At 40.7% G+C, this 23,165-nt stretch overlaps 1 protein-coding gene across 1 annotated transcript in view; it reads right to left on the reverse strand.

The window, feature by feature from the left end:
- Positions 1-23,165, reverse strand: part of mybbp1a (MYB binding protein 1a) — a 74,094-nt gene that overhangs the window by 30,428 nt on the left and 20,501 nt on the right. The gene's annotated exons all lie outside the window — the stretch shown is intronic.

Here is a 23,165-nt window from a genome sequence, read left to right on the forward strand (position 1 = left end):
GATGAAAAACTATTTATGTTTATTTATGCCCACTACTAATTATGACATGTCTCAAATCAATGGCATAAAAGTTGGATAAAAATGACATGACTGTTCAGAGTGCAAGTGCTTTGAAAACAATCGTTATGTGTCCGAATTAGTTCCACATATAGAAGTGGCACAGATCTGATTTTTTGGGCGGAGGGGAGAAAAGACTGGAATTTGGCGGTTCAGACCATGCATATATAAAACTGTTGAGGATAAAATTATTGTGGAGAATGTATTTTTACACTTTCTTTCTATCAAACTCAAGACTCTTTGCCAGGATGAGATTGTTTTGTTGGCCGTCAACACTTTTGACTCAGACTGGATAGAAACGTCAAAGAAGACGCTGTATGAGCTCTGCACTTCTTCTCAGCATAACATCTCGTATAACAGTGATTCTTGAGATAAGGGACAAAATGGTTTTAAAATTCTTCCACCAAAAATGTTATTTATTCCTGAAGTTATGTATTCATACATGACAAATAATGTTTTGGGAATGTAAATATGTTAAGGTGCAGGCTCCCAGCTGCAGCATTTTCTTTTAAATTACATTTTTACTGGATCTGACTGAGAAATTTGTCAACACCATCAGACAAAAATAAATTGGTATAAAATTATTTTTTAATGAACTTATGACTGATATTTTTACTCTCTGTGGTGTCTTAATTATTTTAATTATGTCCATGTTTTTTAAATTAATCATACCACAATTTAAACATTTATTTAGTCTGTATTTAATTACTCCAGTTCAATTGATACAAAAAACAATTTTGAAAGTAATCACCACAATGAACAGTGTCATTTATTAGTAAAAAACACATATGCACCAAATACATGAATTCAGACATTTCACAAACAAATGCCTATCAAGAAACAAAATAAATATTATTTTAAACAAAATGCAACATAAACTACATCTGACAGAGTTGACGGCACATGACGGTGTTGACACAAAACTGATGGTGGTGACAAACTAGTAAGTAAAAAGAAAACACTGAACTTGAAATGACATTTAAGAAGAATTAAATGCTGAAATGTTGTAGAATGTGAAGATATGAAGAAAAAATGTGAAATAACCATATTTAGATTTCAAGGAACATCTAAATTTTTGAGAATGTACCTTTGTCACTGAAGTCATCAACCAGGACGATTTTCAATCAAAATGTAAAAGATGAATACAAACAAAAATATACACGACAGAACTTTTTGAAATATATTGTGAACTAATTCATATCTTTCTAAATCGCTTAAAAGTCAGAATATTTAATCCCCAGGCAATAGACGTGTCACATATTCTCCTTCAATGAAATCCATAACAGCTGGTGAAATGCGGTATACACCCCTGGTGCTGCTTGTGCGGACTGGTGAGGATGGTTTTCTCAGCCTAACTAGGACATCCGAAAATGGCACAAAGCAGATATCCCGACGACCTTGTTTTTGCTTGAAGCTAAGAGTTGGTCCATGAGGATGAAAAAATTCCACTTGTACATCTTCGTGCTCTTTGTCAATTTGTAAGGCTTTAGCCAGCCACCATTTTCCATCATACATCACAACAAGCCAGTCTTCACTTTGGACATCACAAGGATCTATCAGGGTTGTTGTTCCTTTAGGTGTCTTGCTCGGCTCCTTCTCCATTTCCTCCATCAGCATTTCCAGAGGATTTTGAACTTTAGCAGTGGTTGAACTTTCATGGACATCTGGGTCCTGTGTTGTGTTGCCAAAAGAGTGAATGGTGGGACTGAAGCACTTGCAAATCTGTGGCTCTCCGCAAAAACATGAAAGGAACCTACAATGGATGACATTCCCCTGAGCTAGCACTTGGTGAATGTTTCTTGTTCCTGGAATTGATTTCAGGGTTTGCAGGAGGAGAGAGTCATAAGACTGAAAATCTTCATTTGTCACAAATTGCAGCTTGACACCACTTAAGCTGTTGGACACCTTGTCAAAGAATAATTTGCCATCTATGATATCCTGACCTCTCAGCACAATACTGTCAGCACATCTCTTCACCGTCGCCCCAATGCCATCTGGAGCGCCTTTGCCATGTGATGTTGGGAAGAAATTCCATGTAGCTTTCTCAAATCCCAGACGTTGCGGGACAACACAGAGGAGAAAGAAGTTCTTCTTATTTTTATATTGTTTGCTTGGACCATCAGACCAAAAGTGGATAGTGTTTATAGCCGGATATCTGATGTGAATATCTGTGAGGATTTGATCCATATAGGTCCATATGGCTGCAGCATCCTGACGCTTTGACTCCGAGATTGTGCAGAATCCTGCTTTTTGTTGCCCAGTGTAGAACATGCCTGTGTGAAGTGTGATCTGCGGGAGATTTTGTCCATAGTGACAGGATTGTACTTCTGAGCTGAATTTACATTTCCAGGCCTCAGAAAAGTCAACATGAACAATGGCTGTATTTTCATCACAATTTGCTATCATATTCCGATACTCCTTGGTTTGATTTCGAACCAAGTGGACATGAGTGGTTGTCTCATTTTTTAATTTGTCTTGGTAGAGACACATAAGCTCTGACAAGGTGCCAGTGTATTCCTGCAGTTTGGTGTGAAAGTGAGTTCCAACTTCTGTTTGCTCCTCTACGCGTTTCCACTGTGACCATTTTACTGGTGTTGTCCCTTTTTCTGGAGAAAGACTTGAGCATTTGTTTAAACAGCGGGAGCAAGCACGCAAAAGACAAGACTCACTTGCTGGAGAACAACAGATAAGTTTGAAACTCTCTTCAAGGTTGCTGGTTGCCACAGCATTGAATGATTTCAAGACCTCAAGCATCAACATGGCATTCTCATGGTACTGACACAGACAGGTTTTTCGATCTGAGGCTCTGATAGGTGTGATGTGGAAAGGATGCAAGGCACAGAATGATGAGTAACTAAGCTTAATATTTGGGTTTTGTTGGAGAAATACACCATGAAGGTTTTGCATAGTATTAGTTAGAATCATTCTTTGACGTTTTACTTTATTTCTGGTGATGGTGTCTTGCTTGTCAGTCGTCACCCTTGAATTGTTTTCCAAAAACATGTGCACACTCCGGGAGATGCGCTGGAGAAAGCTAGGCTTCCTTTGTTTTTGCATTTTTTCTCTCAGTGTTTTGTAAGTCAAGCCAAACTCATGAACCAGATGAAGTAGCCGATATTTCTTGAGAATTCTACCAGACAAAGAAAGTTGTGCGTGCTTTGCTACAAGTTTGCTTCTTCTGGGAATATGATGGGCATTGCTTTTCAACTCTGCAGTCAAGGCATGGTGGAAAACTAATGATCTTTTGATTAATGGATTCCTTAGTTTGCTCCCTTGAAGCATCTTTTTGGTCTTAGTCTGAGGTGAGTCTTTTGTTTTTTTCTTTTTACGTCTGTTTTTTTCTTTTATGCGTACAAGTCGCTTTTTTAGAGTGCTTCTCTCTTTTGATAACTTGTGGATTTTGTCTTTTAGTTCTTTGACCTGTCTTGAATGCCTTTTCCTCATTTTAGATCTTTCCCTTTCCCCTGCTGCCCGCTGCCTAGTGCTCCTTGGTTCTTCAAAATTTAAATCTACAGGACTCTGCGGTGGGGTATCTACACTTTTCTGGCCTTCCTTTGCTCTGTTTCTGCGTTCTCTTGCCTCCTTTTGTTTTTGCTTCCAAAGTCTTCTCTTACGTCTCTTATCTCTTTCACCCAGATTATTGATATGTTTTATTTTTCCCTCTTCCACTCTCTGTCTCCATCTTTTCCTTTCCTTTCTTAAAAACTCTTCCTTCAGCTCAGGCTGGCTATTTATTTTTTCTCTCCTTCTTTTCTGATACTCCCTGTTCCTTCTCTTGCGCTCCTCCACTGACAGCTTTTCTCTGGCCATTGTAGCCTGAAATATAGGCAATTATCATCAGTACACTGCTTGTCATGGGATAAACATACCCTTCCCTTACAAAATAAACTACATCTTATTAATTTTAAAGGACTAATAAAATTGTATTAAATTTAAACCATTAAACTTTACAAGTTGCTGAAAATAATCAGAAACATTTTTAAAAAGAAATACATGATGAATGTGAAGTGCTGTCAATTATGTAAAATACAGTAAAATGAATTAACTGCACACTTAAGTGACATTTGTCAACACCATCACTAAGAGAGTCAACACCGTCAGTTAAAAAATCTGATGGAGTTGACATCTGACGGAGTTGACAAAACGCCATGCTAACTTCATTTATATGATGATATTCTGAAGGAGGCCATATTGTAGCTCATCAGTTCTTTTAAATCCTTAAAATATACTAAAATTAAGCATTTATTTAACAAAATTTCATCAAAATTTTGAAAAATGTTACTTATGGTGTTGACACTTTATGGTTGTGACAAACAACTTAGGAATAAAAAAGAAGAAAAAACAAAAGAATAATATAAGCTTACAAGAGCTGCTTATCCCCCCAAGCACAGGAAGAGAAAGGAAGTGGTCATGGGGTCCTCAGAATTTCTGGTGCCCTTCAATAATGCCTGATTTTTTTCACATTCTTTCTATGTCTGACGGTGTTGACAAAAACTGAGGACACAATTTCAATTGAATTTGAAAATACATTAAATGACTTTTAATTGCATTCATTGATAGTTATGAAGTTAGTTGTTTGAATACTTATAAAATAATATATTATGACAACTAAATATAATTATTTTAGTTCTTTTAAACTATGATAATGTATTGAGTTCTACACCAGGACAAGGGCTTTTACAGACACCATTCACCTACTACAATGTTTAAAATAAAAAAATATTCAGCAAACACCAGGAAAACATACATTGTTGTGCTCAGATGACCCAGGTTAGTTTAGTCAGATATTTAAAAAATATATATTTGGTGTATATTTTATTCAAATTTTGTACTTTATCCATGGGACCTGTTTTGTCCCTATTCTCAAGAATCACTGATAAAGGAGCACAATAGGATATCAACAATGTGAAGGCCTGCCTCAAAGTGCTAAACGAATACCGGGACAAAATTCCCAGACTTGTGTCCCATTACTTGGATGAGTTGCCTCCTGTGACTTTTACCAACATGGATGTCTGCGGCTTGCTACGCAAAACAGCTCCACGTTGCAGTATCTGCCAGGAAGCAACCACTTCAAGCTCAGGCTGAAGTAAGTGAAGGTCTTCACGATGTTATGGCAGACCTGCGAAGCCGGGTGTCTGCTCTAGAACAATGCACCGATCAAGGATGCAAAAGCCAATCTGTACCGGTGAAGGAGAAGGGTGCGGCGGACATGGATTTGAACATTGACCTGGATATGGAACACCATCTTCAAGGTCTGGAGGAGGATTCTCTCTCAACTGTAAAGGGAGATACTCCAGCGGTGTGTACCGGAGAAACTACGCCATCTCCGGGATCTCCTAAGTGGAGCCAGGTCATGAAACAGCACCACCGACAGCCCAAAGGTCCCACGGTTGTGAAGACGACAACTCGCTCTGGCCCTTCACTGGGACACAGGAAAGCTGGCCAAACTATTGTTGGTACAGGAGCCGCAGGGAACATCAAAATGGTGAAAACAAAACTGGTGAGTGTTTTTGCCTCTAAATTCTCACCTGACTTGGAAGCGGAAACACTATGTGTTTATCTTAAAACCAAACTTGGGCATAATGTAACATGCCAGAGAATCAGTTCTGTTAATACCAGGTACGCCTCATTCAAGGATTCTGCCGAATGTAGTGAGGTGGTTGTCATGTACAACCCAGAGCTCTGGCCTGAGGGAACCATTGTGAGAAGGTTTAATGAGCCACGCGAAACTATCATCGGCGTAAATGCTACCCTTTCTTCCATAGACATATGCGCGCCTATTGCTGGCGTGAGCACAAAGTCATAAATATTATGGACATTAAAGTCATCTCTTACAACTGTCATGGCCTGCACTTAGGGCAGAGAGCAGATGATAAAGCTCGCCGTTTGGTTGTCGACCAGTTGTTGCTGCACTGCGACATCTTGTGCTTGCCAGAAACATTTTTAGCCAAACAGGATTTAAAAGGACTAACTATCAATGACAGTTTCCTGGGTGCTGGAGAATCTACTACTGATCTCAGTTTGGGAATTAAGAGAGGAAGGATACCAGGAGGGGTGGCTATATTATGGAAAAAAAGCCTGGACTCAGTGATAAATCTCATGAGATTAGGTGTGGATTGGTGTATTGCAGTACATGTGAAACAGAATGACAAAGAATTTATTATTTTAAATGTCTATGCTCCATATGAATGTCATCATAATGAAGAAGAATACCTCAGTAAACTTGCTTATATTAGCTCTTTTATGCAAGATGAGAAGCCAAAAAGTATTTATGTTATGGGTGACATGAATGCAGACATCTCAGATAAAAACTCGCTGTTTGCTAAACATCTGATTAAATTTTTTTTTTTTTTTACCCCTCCAGGGGGTCTTTTGTGGGCTCTAGTGTCCCTTTTACGAAAGTAGGCTGACAGGAATGGGGAAGGAGAGGAGGGAAGACATGCAGCAAATGTCGTCGGATCCGGGAGTCAAACCCGCGCCGGCCGCGTCGAGGACTCAAGGCCTCCAAATATGGGTCGCGCTAACACCTACGCCATCACGTCACGCCCACATCTGATTAATTTTTGTATAGATTTTAATTTAATATTGTCAAGTAAAGAACTTTTGCCAGCTGCAAGTTACACTTATATAAGTGAAGCCTGGCATACTACATCTTGGTTGGACCACTGTATCAACAGCAGATGCTCATGCTGCTTTGATATATACACTGCTCAAAAAAATAAAGGGAACACTCAAATAACATCCTAGATCTGAATGAAAGAAATATTCTCATTGAATACTTTGTTCTGTACAAAGTTGAATGTGCTGACAACAAAATCACACAAAAATCATCAATGGAAATCAAATTTATTAACCAATGGAGGCCTGGATTTGGAGCCACACACAAAATTAAAGTGAAATAACACTACACGCTGATCCAACTTTAATGTAATGTCCTAAAAACAAGTCAAAATGAGGCTCAGTATTGTGTGTGGCCTCCACGTGCCTGTATGACCTCCCTACAACGCCTGGGCATGCTCCTGATGAGGTGGCGGATGGTCTCCTGAGGGATCTCCTCCCAGACCTGGACTAAAGCATCCGCCAACTCCTGGACAGTCTGTGGTGTGACGTTGGTGGATGGAGCGAGACATGATGTCCCAGATGTGCTCAATCGGATTCAGGTCTGGGGAACGGGCTGGCCAGTCCATAGCTTCAATGCCTTCATCTTGCAGGAACTGCTGACACACTCCAGCCACATGAGGTCTAGCATTGTCCTGCATTAGGAGGAACCCAGGGCCAACCGCACCAGCATATGGTCTCACAAGGGGTCTGAGGATCTCATCTCGGTACCTAATAGCAGTCAGGCTACCTCTGGTGAGCACCTCTGGTGGGCCCTCCAAAGAAATGCCACCCCACACCATTACTGACCCACTGCCAAACCGGTCATGCTGAAGGATGTTGCAGGCAGCAGACCGCTCTCCACGGCGTCTCCAGACTCTGTCACGTCTGTCACATGTGCTCAGTGTGAACCTGCTTTCATCAGTGAAGAGCACAAGGTGCCAGTGGTAAATTTGCCAATCCTGGTGTTCTCTGGCAAATGCCAAGCGTCCTGCATGGTGTTGGGCTGTGAGCACAACCCCCATCTGTGGACGTCGGGCCCTCATACCATCCTCATGGAGTCGGTTTCTAACCGTTTGTGCAGACACATGCACATTTGTGGCCTGCTGGAGGTCATTTTGCAGGGCTCTGGCAGTGCTCCTCCTGTTCCTTCTTGCACAAAGGCGGAGGTAGCGGTCCTGCTGCTGGGTTGTTGCCCTCCTACGGCCTCCTCCACGTCTCCTGGTAGCGCCTCCAGCCTCTGGACACTACGCTGACAGACACAGCAAACCTTCTTGCCACAGCTCGCATTGATGTGCCATCCTGGATGAGCTGCACTACCTGAGCCACTTGTGTGGGTTGTGGAGTCCGTCTCATGCTACCACGAGTGTGAAAGCACCACCAACATTCAAAACTGACCAAAATATCAGCCAGACAGCATAGGTACTGAGAAGTGGTCTGTGGTCCCAACTGCAGAACCACTCCTTTATTGAGTGTGTCTTGCTAATTGCCAATAATTTCCACCTGTTGTCTATTCCATTTGCACAACAGCAGGTGAAATTGATTGTCAATCAGTGTTGCTTCCTAAGTGGACAGTTTGATTTCACAGAAGTTTGATTTACTTGGAGTTATATTGTGTTGTTTAAGTGTTCCCTTTATTTTTTTGAGCAGTGTATTAATATCTTATACAATGTGTCCACTGTTGATCACATCCCCTTCGAGGTATCAATTAGATTTGATCATGTACCTGCAACTGTAAATAAGAACAGTATTCAAAATCAGACACATATAGACTGGTCTTCTTTATCTACTGAACAAGTAGCCCGTTACTATGCCCAAACTGATCAATTGTTATCTACCATTAATTTATCAAGAGAGGCAGTTACTTGCACAGACTGCAACTGCTCTAATATTGCACCTATGTCAGTTAGTTGGATTCCAGTTATATTGGTTCTGTAACCAATATAACTGGATTATATTGAAGCGCTACTGGGAGCTAGCCTCCCAGTAGCGCTTCAATATGTGCGCTACTGGGAGCGCACATATAGGAGGTCTGTGGTCTGCAGTTGGGACCACAGACCTCCTCCTATTGTAAAGATTAAAAATAGACCAGGCTGGAACACATATGTGTCTAAATTCCACAGTGAAGCCCGCGAAGCTACTACTTCTTGGGCTCTAGCAGGTAAACCTAGGTAGGGCCCTATATTTGAATATAAAAAGTTGTCTAATGCAAAATACAAATATGAACTACGCTTTATTAGACAGAATGAGCAAACCATGAGGGCTGATTCCTTGGCAAGAAAAGCTTATCAGTAAGGATACAAAAACCTTTTGGAAAGAGATTAAAACTATCAATAATAGTAAATCCTCCCTCCCTTGCACTGTGGATGGTGTTTCTGGGGTGAATATGATTGTAGATTTTTGACAACACCACTACAGCAAGTTATTTACCTGTGTACTGAGTGAACCCTTCCAGGTTGACAAGGTTAGTACTGTAGAAACTATCAAAACACACGAGGTCTGAGATGTTTGGGTGGACGCGGAGCAAGATGGCAGCATAAGTTCGAGCTTCCTTGTCGAAGGAAAAAAGAAACCTCCCTAATCCAAGGAAATCAGTCAAAATACAATTCTAACCAGACACGAAATGAGTGGAGGACGCAAGCAGAGAAGTATAAGGAAGAAAATGGCAGAAGTATACAACCCCGACGCTGAGGAAATGGAAGAAGAAAGCGGCGACTCGAGTCAGCTACAGGCCGTGTTGGAGGGGCTACATAACATCACGGCGGAAATCCGAGACTTTAAAAAGGAGGTGAAGGAGAACCTCACACAATTCAAAGACGAATTCAAAGAGGAGGTGAAGCGAGAATTTATGGGCTTTAAAGAAGAAATTAAGAAAAAAGTGGCACAGAATGATGCGGAAATACAGAAACAACAAGAGGACATGACCGAGGCGCAGGGCCGCATAGCAGAGCTGGAAGAGAGCAACACGGAAGCGAAGGCCGCCATTCTGAACCTCTTAAAACAGCAGAGAAAACTACAAGAGAAGCTAACGGAATTGGAAGGACACGGCAGACGCTGCAACATGAGAATTTACAACGTGGCTGAACAAGAAGGTGAATTAGTCCAAGAAAGGGTGGAGAAGCTGCTACACCGTGAGCTAGCTCTACCGGCCGGAACCGAGTTACAGATCCAGCGGGCTCATAGAAGCTTCGGAAAGAGACCTCCACCCGAAGCTAATCCCAGGTCAATAGTGGTTAACTTTCTTAAATACAAAACCAAAGAAGAAATCCTGACAAAAGCATGGAAAAAGAAAATCCAAGTCGAGGGGAAGCGGATATTTTTCGACCATGATTACCCCACTGAGGTAATAGAAAAACGCAAATCCTACTCCGAGATTAAAAAGGCTCTGAAAGACCGAAAGATCCGCTTTCAGACGCCAATGACTAAAATACGGATTCACTGGTCAGACGGGATCAAGATTTACAACAACGCAGAAGAAGCTGCAATAGACATGAGGAGACGAGGGCTGGAGATGGAGAACCAGAATGACACCGGACCTTCGCCCGAGGAGAGGAGCCAGACGGCGGCATCCTGGCAGCGCTTCGGGAAGAAACATGGGTCGGGCGACGGGACCTCCGCTACGGGCTCTGGCCAGAATGCGAGTAGCCGAGCGAGGGAACGGCTGCAGGAGTTTCAAAGAGGAGGACACTGAAGACGCGGAGGTAAAGGGGGCATAAACTGCTCATTGAAGAAGGGGGATGGAAGAGACTATAGTCTTCTCTGAAGTTTGAATAAATAACGACAGGGAGATCCACCAAGCAAGGGACTGTTGGACTCGCCTAGCAGGTCGGGGGAACCCAACACAGGTTTGCCCAAAACCACTAGGGGGGGGCCCTCTTCATAAAAGGATACCCCCCTCCCTTTCCAGCAGGGGGACAGGGCCTCTTGGGAATATGGCCCATATTTAGTCGGGAGTTCAGATTTGTTTTTAGTTTAGTTTGTGTTCATAGTTCAAGTGGAGAGGCTGAGATTCAAACCAAGATATACAAACAATGTCTAAGGTTATAACTGTGGTATCACTGAATGTCAATGGTTTAAATAATATCAAAAAGAGAGATAAGGTCCTAAATAAATTTAGAAAAGAAAAAGTACAAGTTATTCTCTTACAGGAGACACACCTAACAAAAAAAGGGCATGAAAAGTACAAAAAATTAGGGTATAGAAACTCATTTTCCTCCTCATTTGGAGAAAAGCATAAGCGAGGAGTTATGACACCGATTTCAAATAGTGTAAAGTTTGAATTGTTGGAGGAGATTGGGGATAAAGAAGGAAGATACTTGATGATAAAGGGCAAATTGGAAAACCAGTTAACCACACTACACAATGTATATGCCCCTCCAGAAAGTGGCAAAGTACTTTTTAAGAAAATATTTGATCTCATTAACTTGGAAACAGAGGGAATATTGATATGTAGCGGGGACTTTAATGTGGTGTTAAATTATAGGATGGATACTACAAGCAAGAAAAATAGTAAAAAACAAATCAGTAGGTACATGAACACCATGATGTCAGAAATGGCAATTGTAGATGTGTGGAGAGAATTTCACCCCTTAGATCAAGACTATACTCATTACTCAATACCACACGGTATTTATTCCAGAATTGATTATATATTAATGAACAAGAGAGAACTACACAGAGTGAAAGAGTGTAGGATTGGAGTTTCAGACGTTTCTGATCATAACGCAATCTATCTTAAGATTCATTTGGACAGCAAAAAGAACAATACTCTGTGGAGACTAAATGAAGGCATATTAAATAACAAGGGACTAGTTGGCGAAGTAAGAGAGGAGATAATCCGTTATAAAGAGGAAAATGATAACGGTGAAGTGGACCCAGTAATTCTTTGGGATGCTCTGAAGGCAGTAATACGGGGGAAAATGATTTCTTACACAGCATTTATGAAAAAAGCAAGACTAGAAACATACAATAAACAAATAAGAAAGCTAAGAGATTTAGAACAACAACATAAACAAACAAATGACCCAGACGTATTTGATCTGATTAAAGAAACCAGGAAAGAAATGGATGAGAGTTTATGGGAGGAGGTAGAAAAGAAGGCTAGATTTACTAAACAAATGTACTATGAGGGGGGACCGAAAGCTACAAAAAATTTGGCTAGGCGCGTTAAGAAACAACAAACATTAAGTAGCATACATAAAATAAGAGATCCACTATCCAATACAATCTTATATGAACAAGAAGAAATACAAGGAACATTTGAGCGATATTACAAAACTTTATATGCACAGCCACCATCGGCAGGGGAAGAGGAGGTGAGTAATTTTCTGGAAAAATTGGATTTACCAGCAATAGGCACAAAACAAAATGCGACATTGACTTCTCAAATTACAGAGGAAGAGATTACAAAGGCAATTGGCAGGACCAAAATAGGAAAGTCACCAGGGTCAGATGGTTTAGGGGCTTCTTTTTATAAAACCTTCAAAGAACAATTAACACCACTGTTATATGACTCGTTTAATTATAGTCTCAGGACTGGCAAGATGCCTCCATCTTGGAAAGAAGCCATTATTTCTGTAATTCCAAAGGAAGGTAAAGATCAAGAATACTGCCACAACTACAGACCGATATCAGTACTAAATGTAGACTATAAACTGTTTTCCTCTATCATAGCTAAAAGAATGGAAAATTTAATGCAGGATTTAATTGATGAAGATCAAACTGGTTTTATAAAGGAAAGACAAACACAAGACAATATAAGGAGAACTCTTCATATCATAGACCATCTGCAAAGAAGAGAGGAACAGGCAGTTCTGATAAGTATAGATGCGGAAAAAGCCTTCGACAGTGTTAATTGGAACTTTTTGTATAAGGTCTTAGAAAAATTTGGATTTAATGAAACATTTGTAAATTGTATTAAATCAATTTATCAAGACCCAACTGCAAGGATTAAAATAAATGGCAACCTGTCAGGAAGTCTTACTCTGGAGAGAGGAACAAGGCAGGGATGCTGCCTCTCACCGAGTCTTTTTGCACTGTTTATAGAGCCACTAGCTCAGATGATTAGGCAGGAAGAGGAAATGAAAGGAGTGGAAATAGGAGGGGAAGAACATAAAATAGGGCTGTTTGCAGATGACATTTTGATTTATCTAAAAAACCCAAATGAAATGTTTTTAAAAACAGTAAGTTTGCTTGAGGAGTTTGGGAAATTCTCTGGATACAAAATCAACGTGGAAAAAACACAGATCCTAACAATAAATTACTCCCCGCAGCAGAAAATACGGGATACTTATAAACTTAAGTGGAATGAAAAGTCTATAAAATACTTGGGGGTGAACATAACCAAAATAATTGACAAACTCTATGATGCAAATTATTTAGAAATAAACCACAATATTAAGAAAGACCTGGGGCGATGGATGGACATTGGCTTGGATCTTAGCTCTAGAGTGGAGATAATTAAAATAAATATTTTACCACGACTGTTATACCTGTTTCAGTCCCTGCCACTGATTATCCCCCAAAAACAATTTGTAGAATGGGACAGATGGATTTCAAGGTTTATATGGAACGGGAAGAAACCTAGGGTTAGATATAAAACACTTCAGCTCCCAAAAGATAAAGGAGGCCTGGGTTTACCAGCCCTAAAAGAATATTTCTGGGCCGCACAAATTAGACCCCTCGTATGTTGGTGCAATGATGACTATGTTTCAAAATGGAAAAATATGGAAATAAGTAGAAAAGACATAGAAGTTAAAAATTTAATAGCACATAAAATACTCTTAGGAAAACTAAGCAATAAGCTAAATTCAATAACTAAAACTACGATTGAAATATGGAACACAGTGATTGATAATTACAATTTAGAGAAAGAAACAAAGAGTTTGAGCTGGTTTGCTTGGGACCCGAGGTTTAAACCAGGTATTTATGATACAGGTTTTAAACAATGGGCAGATAAAGGAGCCACAGCAATGTGTAAATTGACTGAAAAGGGCAATCTGCTGAGCTTTAATAGCTTAAAGGGAAAATACGATCTGGAGGATCAAGACCAGTATAGATATCTGCAAATAAAAGATTATTATGAGAAAGAGATAAAAACCAACGTAAGTGAAATAATAGAGATATTTCATAAGGCCTATGAGGGGAATAAATTGCGGGTTATTTCAGCACTATACCAGGGACTGATGGCAGGCAGGAAGACATCTACTATGTACATCAAAGAAAAATGGGAGGACGAATTGAAGGAGCTCATAAGCGAGGAGGAATGGTTTAAAATTTGTAAAATGCAGTGCACGGCCACCTGCTCCCGTGTGTGGAGGGAATTTAATTGGAAAAACATGATTAGATTTTTTATAACACCAAAGATCAAGTCTGGGATGACATCCAGTTCACAGCCATGCTGGAGACTCTGTGGCCAGACTGACGTAGGCCACACACACATATTCTGGTCTTGTCCAAAGCTAACCACATACTGGCATGATGTTAGCCTTATCTTGAAAAACATATTGGGATACGGAATACCCAGATCATGTAAAACACTCTACCTGGGATGCCTCACACACGATGTAATTCAAAAGGACAATGAATATCTGTTAAAAATATTACTTTCTGCATCAAGGAAAACCATCACAAAATTATGGTATAGACAAGACCCTCCTGCAGTGGAGCAGTGGCTGAGCATTGTGGAAGAGATTTTCGTAATGGAGAAAATCACATATAGACTAAGACTGCAGGAGGACAAGTTTGATGTTAAATGGGAAAAATGGAGCGACTACAGACGCAGGCCGAATGCCACTCTTGTATCCAGCTAAATATGGACACGGTTGTCCAACATTGTGTATGAAGTTGAATGTATTGATGCCTCTCCACTGTATGTGTTCAGAAATGTTCAATAAAAAATAAGTATAAAAAAAAACAAAAAAAAAAACGCACGAGGTCTATCAAGCAATTAAAGAATTGTCTGTACATAAATCTATAGGAATGGATCTTATTTCAGCTGAATATCTCAAATTTGCCAGTTCAGGGGTAGTCCCTCTTCTTGCCTTGTGTTTCACTGGTTTTATTATGCATGGTTTTATTCCTGAAACCTTGATGAATGTTCTTCTACTTCCTGTGATTAAAAACAAAGCTGGTAATACATGTTTGTTCTGTCCCAACAGTGTCTGGAGCCTCTTTCCATGCCATTTCTTGTGGTTGCTTTAAATTTTATTGCATTACTATTTTCCTATGGTGTTCATGAAGGTCAGTAAACTATGTCTCCAAAATTTATATCAATGTGGGGCGTCTACACCTACTCCATGCCCACTAGGAGCAGTGGTTAGTTTGCTATAGGTAGTTCTGCTTTTTCTTATTCCGAGGTTGTTAGTTACTGGAAAATTGGATCTCTGAGAATGTTAATTTTGAAGAGCTTGCTGCCACATTGTTGTTTTTTGTTTGGGAGCTGTTTATGTTTGGGGGGGGGGGGGGGGGGGGTATGGGAGAGGCTAAGGTCACAGCCAGGGGTCTCGCAGGGTACTGTAACTTATCTTCACCTCTTTTGTTTCAATCTCTGCCTGCCATACTGCCATCACACATCAAAGTAGGGTAACACACAAACTCTGAAATCATACGAGTACATTTTTTAAGTTGGAATGTCAAAGGTTTAAACCACCGAGTGAAGAGAAAGAAGGTTTTTTCCCATATTAAACGATTTAATACGGATGTGGCGTTTCTGCAGGAGACTCACATCAGGAGCTCGGACGGGGGTCGTCTCCTGGCATGCTGGAGGGGACAATGTTTTCACTCCCATTTTCAAGTTAAGGCACGAGGGGTCTCTATACTGATCTGCCAGAACACTCCCTTTGAGGCCGATAATGTGGTGGCTGATAAACATGGCAGATTTATTATAGTAAGTGGGAAACTGCAAGGCACTCTGGTCACCCTGGTCAATGTTTATGCTCCTAATACAGATGATGAGAACTTTTTTAAACAACTATTTTCTTTCCTACCTGACATTAATAAAATATTCACTGGTCCTAGGGGGTGATTTCAACTGTTGGCTGGACCCAGCTTTGGACCGCTCATCCCTTAAAAGTAATGTCATAAGCAAGTCTGCATCTGTCATCCAAACCTTTCTATCTGAGTACGGGCTGTGTGATGTGTGGCGTACTTTAAATCCTGAGAAGAGAGAGTACTCGTACGCACGTCTCACATGTACACAAAACCTATTCAAGAATCGATTATTTTATTACAGATGCTAAATGGCTGCAGCAGATACGTTCCTGTGACTATCAAAGCATAGTTATTTCAGACCATGCCCCACTCACTTTGTCCCTGTCCCTTCCTCACCTCCCCCTAAGAACTGGACCATGGCGTTTCAATTCAACCCCACTGTCGGATGAAAACTTTAAGTTTATTCAAGATGAGATACGTGTCTTTTTTGCTACTAACTCTTCCCAAGAGACCTCCAGCCTTGTGGTATGGGATGCTTTTAAGGCCTACATTAGAGGCCGGATTATTGCCTATTCAGGCAAAATTAAAAAGGTTGATGTAAAATATGCTCTGAATCAGTGTCCTGAACAGTTCAAAAAGCGTGTTGAACTTAAAACAAGGCTTGATCTATTGACAACACACTCATCTGAACGCCTGCTTTTACACAACAAATCCAAATTGTATGTGCATGGCGACAAACCCGATAAACTATTAGCAACCATGCTGAAGGGCCGTAGGGCAAGACATTCTAGAATTCGAAAACAAGATGGCAGTATAGTCACAGATCACGGTCAAATTAATGATGCATTCAGGGACTTTTATGAGGAGCTCTACAGCTCACAATCACAGACCAATTCTAACATGACTGATGATTTCCTAGCTAAACTTCACATCCCTGTAATTTCACCAGAACTTAAGAACAAGTTAGATGAACCCATCTCCCAGTCAGAAGTCTCCCTAGCAATAGCCTCAATGCAATCTGGCAAATGCCCAGGACCGGATGGTCTTCCCTCGGAATTTTTCAAACAATTCTCAGACTTACTCTCTGTGCAGCTCAGCTCCACCCTTACTGATTGTTTTAAACAAGGATCCCTTCCTCAATCATTTTACCAAGCTTGTATCACACTTAATTCAAAAAAGGGCAAAGATCCAGTGGAATGCACCTCATACAGACCTATCTCCCTTCTAAATACAGATGTCAAAATCTTAGCCAAAATTCTTGCCCGTAGACTTGAAACTGTTTTACCATCGGTTATTTCAAAAGACCAAACAGGCTTCATTAAAGGTCGGCACTCATATTTTCATGTTAGAAGACTGCTTAATATCGTTTATTCTAGTGCCCCAGATTCGGCTGAGTGTGTTGTCTCTTTGGATGCTGAAAAAGCCTTTGACAGGGTTGAATTTGATTATCTTTTTGCAGTCCTGAATAGATTTGGCTTTGGAGGAAACTTCATTTAACCTTCCTCTGGTGTTAGCTTTCTGCTGCCATCTGTAGTGTTAGCGGGTCATTTTGGACCCGTGTATTAAATCAGCCATAAAATACCCTAAAAACAATCTTTTATCATCCAATGTTTTTCTTAACTCTTGTTTAGCTGGTTGGGCTCCCTCATCCATGAAAAGATTGGTTTTAATATTTTTTTGTGGCCCCCTGGGCCTTTGTTTTAACAGCATACCCCTCGTTTTCAATGTCTAAAAAGTGGTCAAATGAACCTTAAGAGAAGAGGGCAACAAAATAATCAGTTTTTCTGTTACCTGAGTGTAACTGAGAGATATTAAAACACATTTCTTAAAGGTTGAACAAAAAAAAAAAAAATTATTTTAATATTATCAAATATAGTAACATCTATGGTGTTTCGGGTCATTTTGGACCCGTATATATTTACTTCAAGAAAAGGGCAAAACCTCTGGCCCTGGGTGGAACATCAGTGGAAGGAGTTGCACCCATCTCTCCCAAACATCCCTGATGGGAGCAAGCTTGTCAGATTTTGCTCTGGTGTCTCGATTGTCAAATCTGAGGACTCTTGAGATCATCTGAAAGGTCCGAAGAGACATTGTTGCCCGGAAAATATTTCTGCCCGTTGATGCATCCCAGAGACTCTCAGTTGCCTCATTGCTGGATCTGTAAACTCCAGCAAGGAGGAGAACACCAATGTAGGCATCCAGGTACGTCTCATCAATGTCTTTCCACGTGTTGCCATGGACTTTTTTCCCCTCAAGGTTTGTCATAGCAATTATGACGTTTTTTAGTGACAATGGCAAAAAAAGATCAAAGCACGTCTTGATGTCACTTACTCTTGTCACAGCAAACCTCGTGACCCCAGGGGTCATTTTGATGATGTTTGCAGCAGCTGTCCTTCCATGCACTTCAGGAGGAACTGTGCTCCAACGGATGTTGCCACGTTTGGATTGGAATGATTCAGCAGGAGCAGCTTCAGCACCAGTGACCTCCTCTTCAGACTGATCAGTTGTGTCTGTTTCTTCCAATTGGTACTCCACATCATCTTCATTCTCAGAGGCCTGCTCATCTCCATCGCTAAAATCCTGTGTGTCCTCTGCCTCATTTGCAGCAAAGATGTGATCCAAAGCTTCATTTACAGTGAATCTTCTCCTCATTGTTGCATCCTGTGAATTGGAGATGTGTACTCTGCAAGTCACCACCTCTACATTCAAATGGCTTGACAAACCTGGACATGTCTCCCTTTGTTTGTTCTCACAAAAAGGCAAAGAGAAAAGCCCCTAAATGAAGCTCAAGTGGTTGGAGGAAGAGGCTGTTGGTTGATTGTGTGTTCATGATTTAATTTTTGGCATTTTTTATTGTTTTATAATTGAAAATTTTAACCGGGTCACAAATGACCTGAACACCACAAAAGTCATTTTTTTCACCAGAGCACTTTATAATTTAGCAAAAAAAAAAAATTTGATTTTACTTTGTTTAAATGGAAGTCCCTGACAAAGTCAAAAAGTTTCAACGCAAAAAACAAATGTATGAAGTACTTTTATGCATGCTAAAACTCAAAACGGGTCCGTAGGGACCCTAACACCATAGGAAGGTTAATGGATTAAACTATTATACCAGCAACCGTCTGCTACGGTTCGTACCAATTTTCAGACCTCAAAACCATTTAAATTACAAAGAGGCACCCGTCAGGGCTGTCCTCTTAGCCCCCTGCTTTTTGATCTGGCCATAGAGCCCCTCGCCAATGCACTTAAAACCAGTAAAGAGATATCCGGCATTTGGAGGAATGATATGGAACATAAAGTGTCCATATGTCATATGTAAACGGTCATCTTTATGCAGATGACCTTTTACTTTATATTTCCAAACCATCAACCTCATTGCCTTTTGCTCTCGATATATTTAGCCAATTTGGTCAGATTTCTGGGTATAAGCTGAACCTCACCAAAAGTGAGTTTTTCCCCTTAGGTAATAAAGTTAATATGTCAGATTTAGCTAATCTGCCGTTCAGAATTGAAAGACAAAAAATCACACACCTTGGTATCACAGTGACAAAAAAACATAAAAACCTGTTCAAAGAGAATTTGATTCAACTGTTGAACCAAGTGAAGGGATCCCTCACAGAGTGGACGCCCTTTTCCATGTCCCTTGTGGGACGTATCAACTCAATTAAAATGAATATACTACCCAAATTTCTATATCTCTTTCAGGCATTACCTATTTTTATTCCTAATACTTTTTTTAATGAGCTAGACTTGACTCTTTCATCTTTCATTTGGCAGGGTAAACGCCCAAGGTTTAATAAATTACAACTCCAAAAACCTAAACAGCAGGGGGGGGTTGCCTCCCCCAATTTCCGGTTTTATTATTGGGCCGCCAATCTTAGATGCTTAGTGTTTTGGTATTTTTACTATAACCTGGGTGGCTGTCCTGACTGGGTGGCTATGGAGCTACGGAGTGGTAACAATCTATCCATCCCGGCCGTGCTCTGTTCCCCACTATCACTCTTTTCATCTAACCCTATTTTAAACCGTGTAGTGAAACACTCGCTGAAAATATGGGGTCAGTTTAGGAAATACTTTAAACTTCACAATTTTTCCCTCTTAAGTGCACTTAACCATTTTTTAAACCATCTGTTCAGGATGGAGTGTTCCTAGAGTGGCATCGGAGGGGGCTTACTTATTTTAGGGACCTTTTCATAGAGAAGAATTTGGCATCCTTTGAGGAACTTAGCCATAAATATGGTTTACCTAAATCCCATTTTTTTTAGATATTTGCAAACCAGAAACTTTATTCAGTCTCACTTATCAGGCTCAGTTTCCCCGACAGAGCATACACTGTTGGAAACCGTCCTATTATTGAACCTGACTCGTAAAGGGCTGGTTTCGTGGCTTTATAATAAAATGTTGAATATGAAAGAGACCTCCTCACCTGAACTTAAAACTTCATGGGAAGAAGACTTGAATATGACTATACTGGATGAGACATGGGACTCTATACTAAAACTGGTGAATACAACATCTCTGTGTGCGCGCCATTGTCTCATTCAGTTCAAAATACGTAGTACATAGAGCCCATCTCTCCAAAAGCAAACTATCTCGTTTCTATCCAGAAGTCACCCCATACTGTGACAAATGCAAAACTGCCATAGCCACACTGGTCCATATGTACTGGTCCTGCCCCGCTCTTGGTCAGTTCTGGACAAATGTTTTCCATACGATGTCCGGGTTGGCCGGAGTGGTGGTAACATCCGGTCCTCTCTTGGCTCTCTTTGGTTCAGTGGTGAGGGGTTGCCTTTACCAGCCTCTAAACGACAGGCACTGGCATTTTGCTCACTGTTAGCAAGGCGAACCGTTCTGACCAGATGGAAGGGTGTTGCTCCTCCAACTCACAAGCAGTGGCTCTGTGACAAAATGTCGTCTTTGAAACTGGAAAGAATTAGATGCTCTCTTCAACACTCAACTGGTAAATTTGAAAAAAACATGGGGGCCCTTTCTTGACTCATTCAAAACATACAATAATTCTCCAGATTAATTAAGTTAATTAATTTTATTAAAATGTGTTCCATTTCTGTCAGGGATAGGAATGCAGTGCGTGGACCTACCGGGCAGTGACCTGGGTGGGCTAAATGGGATTGCTTTGTAGGCATTAATTTTTTTGTGTGTATTATTTTATTTCTGTGTTGGATTAACACTTCTTTGCATTCACAAACTGTATGTATAAAAGGAAAAAACTCAATAAAAAGACAGTGACTAAAAAAAACAAAGCTGGTAAAATTGGCAGCTCTGATAACTATAGACCTATAGCCCTAGCTAGTACAGTCATGGCCAAAAGTATTGAGAATGACACAAATATTATATTTTTACATGATCTGCTGCCCTCTGGTTTTCATGTGTGTATGTCAGATGTTGTCATCACATACAGAAATACAATTGCAATCATATTATGAGTAACAAAAGCTTTTAATGACAGTTAGAATGAGTTAATGCAGCAAGTCAATATTTGCAGTGTTGACCCCTCTTCTTCAGGACCTCTGCAATTCTCCCTGGCATGCTCTCAATCAATTTCTGGACCAAATCCTGACTGATAGCAGTCCATTCTTGCACAATCAATACTTGCATTTTGTCAGAATTCCTAGGTTTTCGTTTGTCCACCTGTCTCTTGATGATTGACCACAAGTTTTCAATGGGATTAAGGTCAGGGGAGTTTCCAAGCCATGGACCCAAAATCTCTGTGTTTTGTTCCCTGAGCCAGTTAGATATCACCTTTGCTTTATGGCAAGGTGCTCCATCATGCTGGAAAAGGCATTGTTCATCACCAAACTGCTCTTGGACGGTTGGGAGAAGTTGCTCTCGGAGGACATTCTGGTACCATTCTTTATTCATGGCTGTGTTTTTAGGTAAGAGCCGACTCCCTTGGCTGAGAAGCAACCCCACACATGAATGGTTTCAGGATGCTTTACAGTTGGCATGAGACAAGACTGGTGGTAGCGCTCACCTTGTCTTCTCCGAACAAGCTGTTTTCCAGATGTCCCAAACAATCGGAAAGGGGATTCATCAGAGAAAATGACTTTACCCCAGTCCTCAGCAGTCCACTCCCTGTACCTTTTGCAGAATATCAGTCTGTCCCTGATGTTTTTCCTGGAGAGAAGTGGCTTCTTTGCTGCCCTCCTTGAGACCAGGCCTTGCTCCAAGAGTCTCCGCCTCACAGTGTGTGCAGATGCACTCACACCTGCCTGCTGCCATTCCTGAGTAAGCTCTGCACTGCTGGTAGCCCGATCCCGCAGCTGAAACACTTTTAAGAGACGGTCCTGGCGCTTGCTGGTCTTTCTTGGGCGCCCTGGAGCCTTTTTGGCAACAATGGAACCACTCTCCTTGAAGTTCTTGATGATGCGATAGATTGTTGACTGAGGTGCAATCTTTCTAGCTGTGATTTTCTTTCCTGTTAGGCCATTTTTGTGCAGTGCAATGATGATTGCACGTGTTTCTTTCGAGGTAACCATGGTTCACAGAATCGAAACAATGATGCCAAGCACCAGCCTCTTTTTAAAGTGTCCAGTGGTGTCATTCTTACTTAATCATGACAGATTGATCTCCAGCCCTGTCCTCATCACCACCCACACCTGTGTTAATGGAGCAATCACTGAAACAATGTTAGCTGGTCCTTTTAAGGCAGGGCTGCAATGAAGTTGAAATGTGTTTTGGGGGATAAAGTTCATTTTCTAGGCAAATATTGACTTTGCAATTAATTGCTGTTACGCTGATCACTCTTTATAACATTCTGGAGTATATGCAAATTGCCGTTATAAAAACTGAAGCAGTAGACTTTGTAAATATTAACATTTGAATCATTCTCAAAACATTTGGCCATGACTGTACACTGTCTAAAGCAGGGGTCTCAAACTCCAGTCCTCGAGGGCCGCAGTCCTGCAACTTTTAGATGTGCCTCTGCTGCACCACACCTGAATAGAATAATTAGGTCATTAGCAAGGCTGGGAGAACTGATCTACACAAGCAGGAGGTAATTAAGCCATTTCATTCCAGCGTTTTGTACCTGTGGCACATCTAAAAACTGCAGGACTGCAGCCCCCGAGGACTGGAGTTTGAGACCCCTGGTCTAAAGTTTTTGAACTAATTCTTTTGCCAAAATTTGCAAAGATAGTTATGTCTACAGACAATCAATTTGGGTTCAAGTCCAAACATGGCACTGATAGGTGTATATATGGCCTAAAAGAATTACTGAATAATTATAACAGCAAAAATTCTATGTTTTTTCTGTGCTTTTTAGATGCCACTAAGGCTTTTGATCGTGTAAATCATAGAAAACTATTTTTAAAATTGTGCCAAGCTGGTGTGCCCAAATATATAGCAAGAGGTCTGTCCTATTTTTATGCTAATCAAACTATGCAGGTGAAATAGGACAACTGTGTGTCTTCATCCTTTCGTGTCGGCAATGGAGTCAGACAAGGAAGCATTTTATCTCCTATTTTGTTTAATTTTTATATGAATGACCTTTCTAAGCAGCTAAACCTGTGTAGAACTGGCTGCATGGTTGGTGATACTATTATTAATCATTTAATGTATGC

This window comes from Xiphophorus maculatus, chromosome 11, assembly GCF_002775205.1.
Source record: "Xiphophorus maculatus strain JP 163 A chromosome 11, X_maculatus-5.0-male, whole genome shotgun sequence".
In the NCBI taxonomy this organism is placed as follows: domain Eukaryota; kingdom Metazoa; phylum Chordata; class Actinopteri; order Cyprinodontiformes; family Poeciliidae; genus Xiphophorus; species Xiphophorus maculatus.